This window comes from Mus pahari, chromosome 3 (genome assembly GCF_900095145.1).
Source record: "Mus pahari chromosome 3, PAHARI_EIJ_v1.1, whole genome shotgun sequence".
Classification (NCBI taxonomy): domain Eukaryota; kingdom Metazoa; phylum Chordata; class Mammalia; order Rodentia; family Muridae; genus Mus; species Mus pahari.
In genome coordinates, this window is record NC_034592.1 from 145,233,023 (window position 1) to 145,242,484 (window position 9,462).

Here is a 9,462-nt window from a genome sequence, read left to right on the forward strand (position 1 = left end):
CAGCCAGGGCTACACAGAGAAACCCTGTCTCAAGAAAAAAAGAAAAAAGAAATAATGTCAGGCTGGAGAGATGGCTCAGTAGTTAAGAGCACCGACTGCTCTTCCGCAGGTCCTGAGTTTAAATCCCAGCAACCACATGGTGGCTCACAACCATCCGTAATGAGATCTGACAGCCTCTTCTGGTGTGTCTGAAGACAGCTACAGTGTACTTAGACATAATAAATAAATAAATCTTAAAAAAAAAAAAAGAAAGAATGTTTTATGGGAAGGCAAGCAAGCCTCCTTTGAGTTCTTGCCTTGATTTCCCTCAATGATGGACTGTGACCCACGAGGTGAAATTAACCCTTCCCTCCTCTAAGTCACTTTCAGTTAGAGTGTTCTCATTTCTCTCATGCCTTCCTGGCTTTCCCTGGATGCGTGACCAACGAAGACGTTCTTCTTCGGCCTCTCTGTCAACCCGCTATCCCTGAAGCCGAACAACACTCCTGAGTCTACTACGCATGCGTGCTGCTTCTAACCCTGCCATGTGATCAGCTCAAACTCTAAAGAGAAGCTTCTGGGCTACACTCAGCTACTCTGGGGGCGTCTTGATCCCCGTTTGGGTCATTGAACAACTGTTGGACCAAGTGAAAAATTTGGCACCAACCGCCACCTACACTGGTTAGTGGCTCAGAGTAGCTACAGCAGATACAGTCACACCCACATAATGTAGGGGAGTTGAGGTCTGAGGGTCACATCAGAGATGCCATACATCACTGATAGCAGCCAAGGTGGCAAAAGGACTTAAAATCTTATCATGGGAGAAACAGTTGGAAGACAGCGAATAAGAAAGGACATTTAGGGGGCTGGAGAGATGGCTCAGAAGTTAAGAGCACTGACTGCTCTTCCAGAGGTCCTGAGTTCAATTCCCAGCACCCACATGGTGGCTCACAAACATCTGTAATGAGATCTGACGCCCTCGTGTGGAGTGTCTGAAGACAGCTACAGTGTACTTACATAAAATAAATAAATAAATCTTTATTAAAAAAGAGAGAGAGGAAGGAAGGAAGGAAGGAAGGAAAGAAGGAAAGAAGGAAGGAAGGAAGGACATTTAAAAGAGGGCCAGAGTGCTGATCGCAAGCATCTGGAAGATTTATTTGTGAGAAACGTGGTATTTCAGCTTTGTGCACAGTAGGACCCACAGAGATCACAATCGGAGGCAGGACTTTATTCACATAAAGAATAATTTACGACGAAAGATGGAAAAATGAGCTTTCAAGTAATGGCATGAAATCCTCGGCTTCTATGAGACAACTAGATTTCCATTTCAGAACTTCAGAACTCTGTGACTCAGAAACCTCATGTAATTTCTCTACCACTGCAGTCACATATGCAGCCACTTGGTGGCGACAAAGGCACATGTTCAGAGTCAGTCTTCCTGTCTGGAAATAGAAAAACAAAACAAACGATTGATTCAGATAAATTGACATTAGTGAAGTGATCAGACACTATAATCAAAGCCCCCCAGTAAGATTTGGTCCCCAGAACAATCCAAAGAGCTCCACCCCAGGTAATTTGTGTTCATTCATTTTTTGGTTTTGTTTGGTTTTGTTTTTAACAACTTTACTCTGTGTCCAAGCTGCCTGAAACTCACTGTGTAGTCCAGGCTGGTCTCACACTCCTGGGATAATCCTGACTCAGCCTCCTAAGAGCTGAGATCACAGGCACTAGCTACCACATCCAGACTGCAAATTTTCTTTGAGATTACATATTTTAAGTTTTCCATTAAAACACACAGACATGCACACAAAATGTGAAATGCTCAGATCATAAGACACCAAGTAACAGATATTCATGAGCAGAACTGACTTGTGTAATCAGCATTCAGTTCATCCAGTCAAGATCTGGACCCCAGAAACCCTGCAGGCCTCCTCTAGCCCCTCCCCCACCAAGGCGACTTCCCCACCTCCAGCCCCTGATCAGTCTGCCAGGTTACTTGTTTGTGCCATAGTGTGAATATTCAGCAGTTCAATCCTCCACTGTATGGTGGGTGGAGGGTGGCATCTGGGTGGTTTCTAGCTTGAGGGGGTTTACCCATAATGCTGTTCAGTATTTCCAGTCCTTTGCCTTGCAAGCCTCTGAACTTATTTCTGTTGGGTGCGGAATGGCTCGGCCCTGGACGTGGTCACTCACAGTTTGTAGTAGCAGAAGGCACTAGGTGCACTTTCCCAAAGTGACTGTAAAAATGTACACTCCCAGAAATGATGTCTGAGTGTTCTACGGCTTCCTCGCCAAACCTGAATTTTCTGTTCAGGTGTGTTTTGGTGGAAGGGAAAGGGGAGGAGAGAGGCTATTCCTGCAAACCCTTATCCCTCCTTTCAGGGTGGTGCTTGCAATGAGTCCCTGGCAGCAGCAACAAGGAACCACCGAGAGAAGCTGGAAAATCTCCTCCCACTCCTATATCCCCAGAAACCCACGGACACAGAAGACTCTTCTGCAGACCGCCATGTCCTGGGGTCTCAACGAGCCCAGAATGGCGTCCCACCCCACTCGCTGAGACTTCACAGGGTGCCTTCACACTCTTGTAAATGCTGGGAACAGAGAAAGAAGACACGCCATGCCACTGCCTGGGGAAGGCACTGAGAAGCTCCACCAGCAAGAAGAAAACAGAGAAGAGAATACACAGCACGGGGCAGGGAGGGGATGGGAGGGGATGGGGACGGGAGAGATGCAGAGGACAGGGAGGATGCATGGGTGGAAGAGGGTCCTCTGGTAACTTGGAGCAGAATGTAGAAGAAGGCCAGGGTGCAGGCCGTAAGAAAGAATGTTCCAAAAACAGAGAGCTGTTCAATGAGAGGGAGCTATGGGTGTGTGTTTCACACATTTAAAGGGAAAGCTGATAGAATAAGGTAGGAAAGGAAGGTTGTGAGACCGGATAGGGTGTGACTGTATATAGGAGCTGCCCAGCTACTGTTAAAAAGTAGTCGAGAGCCAAGTAGTGTGCTTGTCTAGCATGCTCAAGGCATGGGGGAGTGCCATACCCTGAAGGCAGATGCAAAACTCGGAGAAAGAGAGAGAGAGAGACAGACAGACAGACAGACAGACAGACAAAGATACACAGAGAGAGACAGACAGAGAGACAGAGACCGACAGAGACACAGAGACAGAGAAATACAGACACACACATAGAAGACAGAGACAAACACAAAGATACACATACACACTTAAGAATTCTTTGAGGGGCTGGTGAGATGGCTCAGCGGTTAAGAGCACCGACTGCTCTTCCGAAGGTCCTGAGTTCAAATCCCAGCAACCACATGGTGGTTCACAACCATCCGTAATGAGATCTGATGCCCTCTTCTGGTGTGTCTAAAGACAACTACAGCGTACTTACATATGATAAATAAATAAGCCAGGCGTGGTGGTGCACGCCTTTAATCCCAGCACTTGGGAGGCAGAGGCAGGCAGATTTCTGAGACCAGCCTGGTGTACAAAAGTGAGTTCCACGACAGCCAGGATTGATCACAAGGAGGAAACCCTGTTATAAAGAAAGAAAAAAAAAAAAAAAAAAAAAAAAAAGAATTCTTTGAAAAAATAATAAAGTGGGACTTGGTGGTACACACACCTTTATTTCCAGCAACTGGGAAGCAGAGGCAGGTGGATCTCTCTGAGTCTATCGTTAGTCTGGTCTGCACAGCAAGTTCCAGGCCAGCCAGGCCTACATAGTGAGATCCTGGCCCCAGTGTGATTAATCTAATTAAATGATGTTTTTAAGCTGTTCAGATCAGACCGTCTTCGCTGCGACTCGCCAACACAATAACTTCTGACACTTTTACAACTTGAGAGAAGCTGTATTAGTCAGGGTTCTCTAGAGTCTCAGAATTTATGGGCTGTCTCTGTTTATTAAGGGAATTTATTGTAAAGAGTTACAGTTGGCAGTCCAACTAACCCAACAATGGCAGCTGTGAACTGGAAGTCTAAGAGTCTAGCAGTAGCTCAGTCCCACAGGGCTAGTAGTTTCGGCTGGCCTTCTGTGTGAGCGGGAATCCTCAAGTAAGTGCAAGCCGGTGAAGAAGTGTGAATCTTCCATGGGCTGGGGAGAAGAGTGAGTCTTCTTCTCTCAATGTCCTGATGTAGGCCTCCAGCAGGAGGTGTGGCCCAGATTAAGGGTGTGTATCACCAAGTCTGGATTTGGAACTTGGCCGGCCTTGAACTCAGAGACCAGCTTGCCCCAGTGTCCTAGGATTAGAGGTATGTACTACCTTGCCTGGACCTAATCCTTTCTTGGCCACTCTGCCTCAAAATCTAGATCAAAAGCGTTTGTCATCCCAAGTCAAGATCTCAGTCAGAAGCCTGTGTCTTCCAGTCTCAAGATCTGGATCATGGGTGTGCCCTCCATTCCTGGAGATGTAGTCAACTTGACAACCAGAAGCAGCCATCACAGAAGCTATGACCCTGTGTAAGTGAATGGATGTAGCTGCGTGCCAATAAAGCTTTATTATAAAATAAGTAGAGGGCCAGTTGAGCTAAGGCCCTAGTTTGCAGGGACATGTGCACAATTGAATCCTCTGTGCTGAAAATACATCACGCAACCCCCATTTGGTAAGTTAATGTTCTGTGTTCTTTTTAATCAAGAGTATTCCAGAGCTGAGACAAGCTCCAGTGGACGCCTTACTTGTCACACAGATTTTCAGGTGTGGGGTTGCCAAGTGAAAGGTTTATGAACTTAGTTTCTTGAAATCCTTCCCATCTCGACCTTCTCTGACACTCATCTGGGTTGTCCTGTTGTTTTTCAACCTTCTTTTTTTTTTAATTTATTTATTCTGTGTACAGCACATATACATATGCCTGCGGGTCAGAAAAGGGCACCAGATCTCATTACCGATGGTTACAAACCACCATGTGGTTGCAAGAAATTGAACTCAGGACCTCTGAAAGAGTAGTCAGTGCTCTTAACCTCTGAGCCATTCCTCCAGTCCCCAGTTTTCCTACCTTCTCAGCCACAAGTCCCTAAGTTTTTTTTTTTTTCCTGAATTTGACTCAAATCTCAGAGGTTCCGTGGTAAGCAGAATGTTCCCTCCCTTAAAGATTCCCACATCCTAAATCCTAGAATGTGGGAATGTCACCCTCCATAGCAAGAGGGATTTTGCAGAGAGAGGCCTTTTAGCTTGAAGTAGGGAACTTGTCTTGATATAGGCAGATGAGCCCAATGTCATCACTGGGGTCCACAGAGAGGCAGGAAGAGAACTGGCTCAGAGAGGGACATGTGGCAGTGGAAGCTGGGATCGGAGTCCAAGTGACCTGAGTGATCCGGGTAACAGAGCCCACCAAGTTAATGGCTTTGAAAATGGCAGAATCGACAAGCCTGAGGATGCAAACGACCTCTACACACCTGGAGAAGGAGAAAGGAATAGATTCTCGCCCTGGGGCCTCCAGAAGACAAGGTCTTATTGTCTCCTTTGGTTTTGTCCAGGAAAGCATGGAGACTTCTGACCGTCATACCTGAAGACGACACATTTGTGATGCTTTAAGCCACTGAATTGCTGGTACTTTGTTATAGTGCCTTAAGTATACATAGGGGGCGGGAGAGATTGTTCAGCGATTAAGAACACTGACTGCTCTTCCAGAGGTCCTGAGTTCAATTCCTAGCAACCACATGGTGACTCACGACCATCTGTAATGGGGTCTGATGCCCTCTTCTGGTGTGTCTGAAGACAGCTACAGTGTATTCATATACATAAAATAAAATAAATGAATCTTTTTTAAAAATAAGTATACATAGTAAAGGGCAAAAGATTTATGCAGTCTGAAGAGACCTGTGATGGTGGCGCACGCCTTTAATCCCAGGACTCAGGAGGCAGAGGCAGGTGGATCTCTAAGTTTGAGGCCAGCCTGCTCTACAGAGTTCCAGGACAGTCAGGTTTACATGGAGAAACCCTGCCTCGGGAAGGAAAAAAAAAAACCTGTACATAGGAGTTGATGCTGAGGGTAGATCTTGGTGGAAGAGCACTTTCCTGGTAAGATGTCTTCGTTAGGGTTTCCATTGCTGTGAAGAGACACCATGACCAAGACAACGCTTATAAAGGACATTTAATTGGGGCTGGCTTACAGGTTCAAAGTGTCAGTCTATTATCATCATGGCAAAAAAACACAGCAACAACCAGGCAGGCATGGCGGTGGAAGAACTGAGAGTTCTACATCTTCATCCAAAGGAAGCTAGGAACAGACTGTCCTTAGGCAACTAAGGTCTGAAAGCCCACCCCCACAGTGACACACCTCCTCCAACAAGGCACACCTCCGAATAGTGCCACTCCCTGGGCCAAATATATTCAAACCACCACTTATGGGTTCAGTCCCCAGCATCCGACAAATTGTATAGAAAAATTAATCCTCAGAACACGACGTTCAGGTCTGGTCTGCAGCACATCCTCTGGGGAGTTTTTGCCACCTTATAACAACACACAGACTTGTCTCTCTCGTCCCTCACACTTTCCCGTGTAGCACCAACAGAATTTGTTTACAAATTCGTACTAGAAGCATTTTCCCGGGGATGGGCTTGGGTGCTGTAGGTCCAGATTTGTGTGTTTAGTATGACAACAATTGTTCGTCTGCACTGTAACCATTAAATATCCTTGGCATGTCACTCAGATGGCATCAAATATTTGGCTAATTCAACATATGCCTGCCCTTAGGAGCTACCACCTCAGTGTCTAGTAACATCTTGTCGAAAACTCTGGTTAATCCTTAACCGCACAAACACTGAGGAGGTAGGTCCCATGCCCTCACATAAGGACCAGTTCTCAAAAGGAGCAGCTCTGCCTGTTGAGATTTGCTCTGTTGCTAACCTGGTCCGAAGGTCAGTCAACCGGCTCTGCAAGGGAGAGAGTGGGGATGGAGGGACAGGAGAGAAGAACAGAGACAAGGCAGGCCACCTGATCACGTCTCAAGTCTCATTTATTGGAAGGCAACTATGGGTATATAAGCACCAGTTGGGGAGTGCAGCTGGCGACACTTAACCACAAGTGCCTTGCAGCTGAGGGCACTCAACCACAAGTCCAGGATGTAGCTGAGAAGAACAGGGTGTTATCAGAGTTGTTCAGCTGTGGTGAGCTGCTTGCAAAAACATCACGCTAGGAAAACATGTCTCTCATCAGGGTGGAAAAGTACCCACCTGTAAGTAAATCGCCGCTTTCTGCTAGGAGTCAGCTCCCAACATCCTGCTGTGTATTCCAATGCTAAATTCTATAGCTGAAGGTCTAGGCCTAGGAGTGACTTCTCCTGTTTAAAAGCTGTCATCGTGCAAACCTTGTTCCTTGGTTTAAAATATTGGTGAAATAAAATTGGCTATAGCCAATTACCGGAGGGACGAGAGATGGGTGGGTTTGGAGTGACCTGGTTGGAGGAGAGATCCGGAGGGGGGAAAGAAGAACTGGAGAAGAGAAGAAGTGGCCACAAGGGGAGACCCATGAGCACATGGCCAGGAGAAACAGGAAGTATCTGGGGCATACCACTGGGGAGCCAGCCCAGGCTGGCAGTCAGGAGAATAGACTAGGGGTTACCCACCCACCAGTAAGCAGTCACAAAATGACCACCGTCTGAGTCTCATGTAAGCTAGTTAGAAGAAGCTTAAAGTGGTTCTACTACACTGCCGTCACTTTCTGAAGGCTTGCCACTTCTTCTTTTTTTTTTTTTTCAGGCACATTGGATATGGGAATAGACCACTGGCACGTACATGGACAGAGCTCAGGGAAGCTGCTGAGTGTCCCACAGTGCAGAGGACAAAAAACCAATCTGACTCAGAGGCCAGCAACATGGAGACTGAGAGCCCGGCTCTAAATGGATCTCGTGTAGATGTTTTGAAAGTTTTTTGAAAGTTTTATTTTACCCAGGGATATTTGTTTGTTTGAGACGGGGGGTCTCAGTATGTAGCCCAGGCTGGCTTTGAACTCACAGAGATACCCCTGCCTCTGCCTCCCAAGTTCTGGGGACAATTTGGAGATTTAAAAAAAATAATTATTATTTTTATCTAAAAGTGTGTATGTGTTTAGAAGTATGTACTTGTGCGTGCAGAGGCCCACAAAAGCCAGAGGCATTGGATTCCCCCCTCCCCCTCTCCCCCCCCCCCCCCCCCCCCCCCCCCCCCCCCCGCAACTTGAGTTGGTAAGATACTTGACTTTCATTCTAGGTAGAGCTCAGGTCTTCAGCAACAAACCATTGAACCGTATCCCCAGTACCTTGCTCAGTTGACTGATCCTCTTGCCAGGAAGTCTGAACTGCTGGTGTTACAGGTGTGTACCACCGCATCTGGCTCAGAAGATTTTAAATGAGAGTTTGGACTGGCTTGGCAACGCTTACACCAACCTCCCGCAGACAGACCTCAGAGATCTGACGGATGTCATGGATGGGCACTTCCCAGTTCTGCTCAGAGCAGCCTCTGCTGCATTCCACACAAATACTCTGGGGTGGCTGTGTTAGTTGGGATTTCACGTGGTAACAGAATAAGTGGGGGGGGGGGGAGATGTGATGAGCGAACCTGTAGGAACTGGCTCTCATTGTTATGGAGGCTCTAGAGTTGCAAACTCGCATGTACATCAAGTGTGGTGACCAAGGGTCACCTCAGGTGTCATTCCACAGGAAGGATCAAGCCCCAGAAGCAAGCAGTCCCAACCGACCTGACCCTTCCCTTCCTTGTTTTTAAGACAATGCCTCAATCTTAGCCAAGGCTAATCTAGAACCCATAGCAGTCCTCCTACCTCAGCTCCCAAGTGCTGAGATGTCAGGCATCAGATACCGTACCTGGCTTATCTGGCTTTTCCCTCCCCCAGCCCGCTAAGAAAATAAATAAATAAACTCTCATGCTGCATACTTGCCATTTCAGTTTATGTTGCTCCTGCAAAGTACCAAGTTCAGTCATCAACAGAACTCCCCAGTGCTGCTGATCCAACTAGGTACTTTGGAAGATAAACGATATTGTAGGTTTTCTTACGTTTGTGTGTGTGTAGAACATGAAAGTAGAAAGGGAACTATGGAAGGAGGCAAAGGTAGGGGAAGAGGGGAACAAAATATGGTAATAGAGTAGGAGAATGACAAATACTGGCTTTCTCTTCTCGATGTGTGTTTGCTTTTACAAATAATGCTAAAATATGTTATCATCACATTTAGTTATTTATTTATTGAAGGCATGACAGGTATGAGGAGGTCAGAGGACAACTTGCAAAAATAGTTTTGTTGTTGTTATTGTTGTTCCTTCTACCGCGTGGGTCTCTAGAATCAAAGTCGAGTCCATCGGCTTGGCAGCAAGCACCTTTATCTGCTACAGTCTTCTCGCCACTCACAAATAAATTTTAACAAGTTTTTAGAAACTGACAATTTGATAAGAGAAAGCTGTTATGTGTTGAATTCATTCTGTGTTCCGTGAATATTTTTGAAAGCTGTCTACCTATATGTGTTTTTGTATTTCTAACTTAAGGAAGTTCTCTTTCC

General features: G+C 46.3%; 1 pseudogene; it reads left to right on the forward strand.

Annotated features, from left to right (window-relative positions):
* LOC110318060 overlaps positions 1-2,536 on the forward strand; it is a 17,983-nt pseudogene extending 15,447 nt beyond the window's left edge.
* The last annotated feature ends 6,926 nt before the right edge of the window (positions 2,537-9,462 follow it).